This window comes from Periplaneta americana, chromosome 9, assembly GCF_040183065.1.
Source record: "Periplaneta americana isolate PAMFEO1 chromosome 9, P.americana_PAMFEO1_priV1, whole genome shotgun sequence".
NCBI classification, from domain to species: Eukaryota; Metazoa; Arthropoda; class Insecta; order Blattodea; family Blattidae; genus Periplaneta; species Periplaneta americana.
The window spans coordinates 64072452-64080764 of record NC_091125.1 but is presented as its reverse complement, the minus strand read 5'-3'; positions in this window follow the sequence as shown (position 1 = coordinate 64080764).

Below are 8313 nucleotides of genomic sequence, written 5' to 3'. Positions count from 1 at the left end.
GCAGCGAAGTTCGAGATGACGCCGAGATCTAATAAGCTCTGAGGATGGTGTGAAGAAGCACCGAAACAGCTGTAAGCCGCACATACTTACACAATTAACACGAGTAAGATCGCCACATAATCAATTATTTATAGAATTATATTTTAACCAACGAAATGCCTTTGAAGGATACTCAAATAGAACTCTCAGCTAGCATGAAAAATCAAATTATGGTTTATTTAACGACGATCGCAACTGCAGAGGTTATATCAGCCGGAATTTTGGCCCCCAGGAGTTCTTTTACATGCCAGTAAATCTACTGACATGAGCCTGTCGCATTTAAGCACACTTAAATGCTATCGACCTGGGCCGGGATCGAACCCGCAACCTCGAGCATAGAAGGCCAGCGCTATACCGACTACGCTATCGAGGCCGACGCTACGTAGGCTATGAATCTTATAAATGGTGTGAATTGTAATTCGGGCATAGAGTAAAGGTTGGTAATATTGTGATACAAGTAATATTGTGATAGTTGTTTTTGAGAATTTATTAAAAATTTTACTGAGCGAGAGAAGGATCTGTTTTGTGCAGAAACTTGTCCATGAACATACCCTTAATACGTTGACGCAAAAAACCGATCTTCCTCTCGCTCAGTAAAATTGTAATAAATTCTCAAAAAGAACTATCACAATATTATTCATATCACAATATTACCAATCTTTACCCTGTGTCTACCGTATGAAACAAATATTTAGCTAAAAGTTCTATGCGTGTGGAGAGGATTTGTGTTACTTCTCTTCAACAATCACAGATCACAGACATTTTTATATCACTAATTTTATTATATATTTATTGACAGAAAAACACAAGCATACAAAACAAATTTAATTTATCGCTTTAGAAATGTATGTGCTATAAATCAGCTGGGCTATAAATTCAAATTACAATAAAATGAATTCAATATTAAACGCAATGATATGAAATTGAAAATAAAATCAAACCCATTCTAACAAGGGAAATTACACTACATAATCCAACAAATTTGTGACGACCGAAACGTAATTTCTATCAATTTAAATGTTTAACATTAATATCTCATGTAATTCTAATAAGGGAATAGTAATGTGTCTTTTCCCATAGAAACTCTTAATAATATACACTTCAACTTTACTTGTTCCAAGAAAATCGTATCCCGGAAAAGTTTTCGAGTGAATGTAAACGTATTAAATAGTCTGTTTTAAGGACATATTTCCATGTTCAGAACGAGAATCGCACTCAAGATCTCATAATTAGTAGTCGGGAATGCTGACCGCTAGATCATGAAGCCGTATGTAATAGAATCCGTTTATTGTATCGTCATTTGCAATAGCACTGGTAACATCGCCTGTTGTAATGCAAGTAGCAGAACTTTAGTGTATCTAAATTCTAAAGTTACACTGTATTCTACGAATGCTACTAGGAAAACTTCTGTATTGTTGTTATTTAGTCAACTGTCCGAAGATAGGTTTGAACCTCACAACTGATACCAACAAGGCATCACTTATGAGGCAACTAGACCAGGAGATAAAAGGGGTAGGGCGACCAGTTCCTTTCCCTCTCCATTGCATACATCGCGACTAGCCACATATTACATTAATCAGACTTCAGATGTACATATACAAACAATTGTTCTTCCTCTGACACATTGTCAAGTGAAATGTACTGCCAGATAATAGATGTCCATATCAGTTCGAATCTCAATCATAGGTCACTGCCGTATTCTACACTGCCATTTCGTATTCTACGGTAGTGTACCGCAGCTTTACAATAGCACTTACAGTTAATCAACTCTTGAACTTCAACGCTAATGTCTTCAATTTGTGTTGCACTTTTTAATAGTAAGTTGAAAAGAGTAGGATGTTATCATTTTTAACATGCCTGGAAGTGAGAATATAGGCTAATGTTAAATAAAACTAGTGGCCTGTGCAGCAAACGCTGCAAACTAAGTGGTTAGACGCTCAAATAATAGTACATTATGCAACGAGCCTATAATGGTAGTAATTAAGACGCAAGTATGATTGTTTATGAAACGAGCGCAAGCGAGTTTCATAATTTTCATACGAGCATCTTAATTACCATTATAGGCAAGTTTCATACGACTTTTTATGCTCGACCATATTTCTAACTTGAAATTATTTAAAATTAGGTCTTCTTATGGTTATGTGCGAACTGACCTGAATTGTGAGATGTGCGCAGGCGCGAAAGTATTGATTTTTTCCGAGGCCGAATGTCATTGACCTTGGCAGAGAATAAGATGAAGATTACTCTGATATAAGCTGGAAATTGATTTAGAGTTGAAAAACGAGATGACAAATTGAATTTATTTGAATATTATTTACAATTAACGCTAATTATTATAGTAACAGAACATAACCTTCTGCGACAGTATTGGATTTCCAGCCTCCGTGACTTTTCGCTAATTGTCTTTCGATTGCATATCCGAGAATAATCGATATAACGGTACAAAGCTGACTTGTCATTGGCTGAACACCTGAACTTTAATGAGTAGATGTACTTTAATGACACGCATTAAAGGACTACTACCAGGTGTATAATTACTACATTTCGGCATGGTCGAGCATAACATTTTTTATGATTTATTTTCAATGAAAAATACCAGACATTTTGAAAGTTATTTGCTTGCATAATAATGAAACATACTCCCTCTGAATGGTTTTTTATGCCAAATACTTTTTCTTGAACCTATCCACCTTCAGTTTTTGAGTTTCAACGCGAAAACTCAAGTAAAAATGTCAGGACAATCAGTGGGTTTTTCATGTGGGAGTAAAGCAATAGCTATTTCAGGTCATTGTGGATTGTAGGTGGAAATTAAAGAAAGTCAGGTTTGCTATGCTTTCGAACAATAGACATAGCACTTGTTGTAGCTGCTGCATATAGAGCTTGAAATGTAGAGGGTAAAATCATTTTATTCTGCTAAGAGATCTTGCTGAAATCGGGATACTGCAAAATTTTCTAGGCCTTTTATTTTATCAGTAAGTAATACCGTCTTTCCTTAGGAACTGTAATTTTTGCGCTCTCTCGAGCCAATACTGAATCTACACTACACCACCATTAAATATATGAAAAAGACCCAACCCACTTGATTAATAACTATAAAATATTTGATTTTTAATAATGATATTTTTATCTTACGCAAGTTTTGTAGTTTATATATTATCAAGGCATTAACTATAATAATTAATTTCTAATGGTAATAATGTCATCAAACCACCTCAAGTTTTGTAGATTTTAATATCCAATTCACAGCTGTACTCAGAAAATTATACACCGCAGACTCAGACTTGTAAATTATTTTTAGTAAGTCTTGAAGCTTTTAATAACCAATTGAATTTGAACTCTAAATATGTCAGCAATCCTGCAGGTCATGGCCTTCGTGTAATAGCCTATTGTTTATTGTAGTGTGTGTTTTGTTTTATTTTGAAATGCAATTAGTTCTCAAAACTGGCGAAAGATGGATTTTGGAAAATAGGAGAATTATGTAGGAAAACTGACATTTCACTGAACGTTACTATTTTTCTGAAAAACTTTAGGTTCCAAGCTTCAAAATGAGGGGTCATTTATTAAAATCCGTTCAGCCTTTGTCCGGTAATTTCCATTACCAGTTCAAATTATATATATATATATATATATATATATATATATATATATAGATGTTTTATGTCATATATTGTGTTAGTGAATAGGGTTGTAAGGACTGTGTTCATAAAGTAGTTTTTCTACCTTATAGGGACAATTTTTATCCGTAAAATTTTTGTCATGTGATAATAATATGATGGTCAAAGTAAATGGGCAAATTAAATCTGACAAGAATTGAAATTTGGAAAAGAAAATGAAATTAATGAAGGGAGAATAAAGGAAACTGTTGTACTTCGGCACTTTAAATTTACACCACAGTGTACGTAAACATATAAAAAGTGTACATGCTTTGTGAGCTACTGTGTGAAGTAAATAATTTATCGTAAGTAGACACGTGTAACAAGAAAATAAGTTACATCCGGAAGAAATATGTAGCCTGTACGAACTGGAAAGAACAACATCGTGTCTTCGAAGGTTTAGGTCTTACAGCACAGGTGTTCTTACTCGTTTGTACGATGTTTTTTTCTGCCTCTCAGTCCCCTTCTTTGTTTTCTTCTTTCATACACACGTTCGTGCGTACATACTCGCTGGAGTCACTACATCGGCTTTGAAACTGATTATGCAACGCAGAAAGCGGAACTACATTATGACGCTCAGGTGTATACGTATTTTATCATCGTATATTTCCCTCAGCATCTTTTTTTTTGTAGATTTATCATATCGTATTTTTGGCGCGTGATTCTGAGTATTATGGTACCCTGAAAAATGGACGATACGGATGCTTGGGTTTGGCATTTTAAATGTCAACAGGTTCTTACTTAAATAAAATGTAATATATATGTCATAAATTACAGAATGGTACAAAAAAGTAGTGTCTCTTACCGCCAGATAATATTCAAGAAGATAACAAGTTCCAACTTATCTATGTTTACGTACAAGAAAATAACGTACCGTTCTCCACAAGTTTCCATATCAAAGATCTGGCTTCATATCCCGTTAAAATAAAGTAAATGAATGCTAAGTTTCTTAATTGTCATTTTGTATTCTTATTATACGAAGTGCAAAAAAAAAATATCTTATGATACTGTAAAAAATCGTCTTTTTGGCTTTTAAGGAACTACATTTTAACAGCATCCCTCTTGTAGAAAAAGTTGTTTTCAGCTTACCTTTGTCTGTTATCTGTTTACAGCGATTCTTTCTAACTATTAAGCAGATATTGTTCATAATCAGTACCTACGAAACATTTTATCCTCTAATAACACTCAGATTATAATCAGTTGATTAAACATTAATGTTTTTATTAAAATACACAAAATACAGATTTATTCTAAAACGGCTGTGATATATTTTTTTTCATTTTTTTCTCTTACACATAATAAGTGTTAAATGAATTAATGTGGACAGTATGTCTACAAAGCACAGTTTGTTAGATAAATAAATTATTATGTACATACTGTAACTATACTATGAAAATTCTCGGAACAGAAAAAAATTTAGCTTAAAAATAGCTATACGAATTGTTTTGCAGAATTATCGTAACCCTATCAACTTCAAAAGTGCAGCAAACAAAACTATAGTCTCACCTAAATGTAATTATTATCTATATAATTATATCTTTACCGAAAATTTCTTCGGAACAAAACTTTTATTACTTAAAAATATACCTGCATTTATTTTCAAAACTACAGCAACACTAGCCGTTACGGAACGAGATTTAACCACAACTTTCCTGGAATTTAAGAGGTTCGACAACATATGTACACCTAGGAAAGTAAGACCTAAACCAAGCATTGGTATGCACAGTAACCATGATGACATCATCTTCTTGGTAGCGTCCGGCTAAAGAATGCTCTTTCCCATCTGTGCGTGTTTGGTAAGATCTGAGGCAAAAATTGATACGTGCAGTATACCATCTTGACATGATCTCTATAGTGGCCGTCGGAAGGGAGGAAGTACCTTTCCCTGTGTGTATTTGGTTGATATAGCCAGATATTGATGTGCGCAGTATACCATGATCATATGATCCTCTGTAGGTGATGGCAGAAGGGAGGAAGTGCGTGTTTGACTCAGATGTAATCTTCCCAGATACACCATTTTTAATTTTGAGAATATGCAGTCAGATTTCATTCTTCGCAACACATAGACCTAATTTAAATGCTAGAGTAGACGGATCGAATGGAGCGACATGCTTTGTAACAAAAGAGTACTTGTTTTACAGAGCATTTTGTAAACTTCAGCATTATTTTCGAGAGAAATTGTTCACAAATTATTTTCATATGAATGATTTTGTTAAAGATTGGTTACTTGACAAGGTAACGCAATTTGAATCCCTTTACAATGACTGATATATATATTTTCATATTTCTAGCAATTGTAAATGATTACTTTCGCAAGAAGAAAAATAGTAATATAACCAAATACAATATTCGAAGAGGTATATCATAGAAATTTGAGAAAAATTAATAAAATATATTCATTTAATTTATGCAGTTTATAAGTACAATAATATGTCTTATGAGATTACCGTGTCTATATTGTGTGTAATCCAGAAAAGAAAGTGTGTTTGTATTTAGTGAATATTTTGATTTATGAATGTATTTTAAATTGTTATTCTGGGAAATAAAAAGGAATATCATTTGCAACATGACAAAGGAACTGGAATGTTGCGAGACGAGTAAAACATATAATGAGACAGCATGCGTCATCTTTGTGACATTCGTTTATTTTTCCTCGTAGGCTGCTCCCATGACTTGTATTGCACAGATAGCCCAATGAGATACCACTAATGAAGTATTGTATTACATCGTGTTTCTCCAATGAAGCATTGTATCACATTGTGTTTCTCCTTCTCGCCACTTTACATAAATCACCGACTATTTCTGTTTTCCGTAACATTACCTCACTTTCTCCAGGATTTATATAGTCTGATCACCGTAGCAGGAAACTGTACACAATTATGGCATAGTGTCTTTATCTCAGGGATAACTCGATAGCGTTTAATGATAAATATAGTCAGAAGAGTATTTGTCTTAGTACGTCACTATAGTATTTTCTTAATTATTTAGGGCAAAATAAAGCAATCGCTATAGAAAACGAAACCAATCCTTTAAGGTAGATAATTGTGATTCATTTATTTGGTAATTATTTCTGAATTTGTATCATGTTGACCACATGAGCAAGATGTGCTGATATCCCCCTGGTAGAGGGAAAGAGAAGGCTTGATGGCCTTATCTCTGCCAGGTTAAATAAAAAATAAATAAATAATTAAACAAATAAAAAATAAATATTTATTGTAATGTTTAATGTTAATTCATCATGCTCCAAGACCGCGGCCGAAATGCTCAAAATCATCGAATTCGTGAAGGTATATGACAGTGACGTAATCTTCTGCCTTGATTGTTTCTTTCTGGATTGAGTGAATGTCTCTTAAGGACGTCGCGGCGACGGCCTTGGAACTGCGCACGACCTCATAACCATTGTCACTGCCATGGCGTCGCGCGCTCGCGTGATTGATAGCGCCAATACATCACGCCGCTACAACTGTTGCCGCCGCCGTTGGGTTTTTCTGACACCTTAAATCACCGCTATTTCCGTAGCTCCTGCTGTGTTCAGTGAACCAACTTCGAATTAAAGCTAATCACAGTTATTTCGGTATCATCATTATTTTGTACTTCGGACTGGAGAGCTTTATAAGCTGTTATTAAAGTAAACAGTGGTAAACCTTAATCATTATTTATCAAGTATTTGCTCGACAGTTTTGTTGCGTAATTCGAGGAGACTGCGATTCTTAGAACACTCTTCGTTTGATTGGAATGTAAACTCACCATGCATTTTGCATCAGCAGGCTAAGCTGAATAAAACGTTTAAAGAACGTCATGCTGGTTTATATAATATGGAACTTCTTGCATTAGTTATCATTTAAATCAGTGTTTTCCAAAATTTTTCTCTAAATAATGTTTTCCCTAATTAAAAAGTTATAAGAAATTAAATTAAATCCTAGAATTGAGTGGGAAATGTCTATTGTTGGTATGTAGTTGACAGGTTTAAGGTTTTATTCATACCACAGCCTGTCACACACTTGTGTAACCTAACTTATTGTTAATAAAATAACTAAAAGGTTATTCATAGCATTAGCCTAATTATTATTATTTAGCTTATAGCAGCCCTGTATGTTCTAAAATAATTGTTTCTCGTTCCCTTTTGCGTTGTCTACATTCCCCTCACATGTCCTTTTCTATTCTGTTTTGCACGTTTTGGTTTTACTGATCCACTATTTTCACTTTCATTTTTATCTTATCTTTTTCGCTTGCAAAAATTACTCATGTACTCTGCTTACAACTTTGCTTCCATAACAGAGCAATATTGACTCCTGTAAAACTGCCACCTATCGACCGATGCATTAACGAAAGCGATCGTGCTATCCCTACATAAACTTTAGGTACTTCATCTTACAATCTGTTACCGGTACACATTTTCTCAGTTTGTAAGTCAGATATTCGTAAAGGCGTTTCACATCAAAATAATTATTCATTCATTCATAGTGTTCTGTCCAAGGGCAGATCTTTCACTGCAAACCCAGAATTCCCCAGTCTTTCCTATTTTCTGTCTTCCTCTTAGTCTCCGCATGTGATCCATTCATCTTAATGCTGTCAAATAATTATTATCGTGTTTAATATCATTAATAATTGTTAATGGTTG